Raw genomic sequence first — 2,139 nt, forward strand, 5'->3', positions numbered from 1 at the left:
GCAGTGCTTATAAGGCTGAGTTTCACCTGAAACTCATCAGACTGAAGAAGTCTCTTGGAGGAGAGATAAAACGTTTCACTAAAGAAGAACCCATCCAGAGGACCTACTTTTTTTCTATTTGATTTTTTCTGGATTACTGAGATGCATCAGGACATTGTCCCGTTAGTTGTTCTGTGTTGAGTTTTGTTAGAATATGCCTCCTTTAATGTTTTTATGTTGTGTACTTGATTCTTGCTCTGTTTTGCTCATCTGTTTGTAAAAAGGCCCAGGGTATCTAGTTCAGCAGTTCCCAAACTTTTTAGACATGTTTACCCCCTGAGCCATTTTGTCGTACCATGTACCCCCTCTGTTAAACGTAAAGATGAATCTCCAAAGCTATAATGTACAACAGCTGATTATAAAATTTAAATTATTTATTTAATCCCCTAGAACATTTCATTCTCATGCATTTTATTCTTTTCAACTCAAATTAAACCTAAAGATAAATGTGTTGCCTCGAAAGTGAATAAGTAATTAATTAAATAAACCAGGTAATGGCAGGTGCAGGAAGCAGAAGTGTCTAAAGTACATCAAATACCCCAAATGAACAAATTTTGTGATATTTTGCATTTTAAACTGGATTATTTTTTGTGTCAATATTGTGATTCCGTCTGCGTTTCCTGCATTGCGGAAATCATAGGGCCATACAAATCTTAGTCCTCTTTTTATTTTTTTTTTACACACCTGGGAAATTTTTCCACATACCCCCTGTACTACGCTTGCGTACCCCTGGTTGGGAATCACCGATCTAGTTGATCAAACCTTGACAGTTGAGATTGAGCTCAGCAGTATCAAATCAGCCCAGCTAACATTAAGTATGTGTGCACTCGTAAAACAAGTCAGGCTGGAAGAGGACCATGACCAGTCATAGTATYCCCTTATAAAGCTTGGCTAAAACATATTTAGCAAAATTGGTAAATATGTCTGATTAAACCTCTATCACTGCCTTATCATTAAAGCATGCAGCTCATTTTACAACAAATTCCAGTTTCCTTATTGCCATGCTTTGCCTTGTGTTTCTCATTTACTGTTACAGAAAATATATTCCCAGGTTTTTAAGTAGCGGGGATTTCTGTCTTATCTTTAGTCTTGGCCAGGTTCTGTATCAGTTTTTCCTAGTTTTGTTTATCTGCAAATAAGAATCTCCAACCTTTTTTTTAGGATCAGAAAACATTAACTTCAATGCCTGGCTGCCTTCTGATAATAAACTTACATTTGAGTCCTTATCCACATCACAAAGATTTGCCACATTACCTAACTGCGTTCCAGCTTTACAGCTTTTCATCAGATTTATCTTTCTGATTTCTGTTCAACCTTATTTTTCTACTGGATTTGTTGTTTATTAAATCTCATGTCGATTCTAAAGTATAGAGTTTTTTGTTTCAGGGAAGGAAGATAACTTGATCGGTTTCCTTTATTTGGACGAAATATAGTTCTGTGAATCAGATCTACTTTTTTCCCTCTCAGTCTGTGTTTTAGCGTTAATTAGTTGAACATATGCCATGACATTTCCATGACACATGGTTGTAACATTCAAGTAGCTGTGCCAAGCCGACAGATGGTGAATTTTTATTTGTCATTCTTAAGTGACAGATACACATGACGCAGGTTAACTTCAAACACTCCTTTACCACTTAAGGTGCTCTGATTTCCTTGCCTATAAAAACATTTTTAATGTTTAAATTATAATTTTAACTTACTTTTACCACACATGCCAAGGTCTTTGCAGGGAGGACTTAAATCAAAAGAAAGTGTTAAATTTTGTAGAAGCAGAGTTTCTGTATTTTAACTTAAACAGATGGATGTAATGAACTGACGTTTGTGACATTGTGTCTATGCTGTTGATTTTTGTGGAAAAAAACTGCGGTGGTTTTCTCTGAAAGGGCAATCAAGTTTTATTAGTTAAATATAATCCTGACTTAATTTTACAGCACAGTTTATAAAGTGATGGACAATTATGATTCAAAAATACCAATTTAAATGGATTCAAACACAACAAATCAATATACAGGTGCTGGTCATAAAATTAGAATATCATGAAAAAGTAGATTTATTTCAGTAATTCCATTTAAAAAGTGAAACTTGTATATTATATTCATA

The sequence above is a fragment of the Austrofundulus limnaeus genome, unplaced genomic scaffold (assembly GCF_001266775.1).
Source record: "Austrofundulus limnaeus strain Quisiro unplaced genomic scaffold, Austrofundulus_limnaeus-1.0 Scaffold7, whole genome shotgun sequence".
Lineage (NCBI taxonomy): Eukaryota > Metazoa > Chordata > Actinopteri > Cyprinodontiformes > Rivulidae > Austrofundulus > Austrofundulus limnaeus.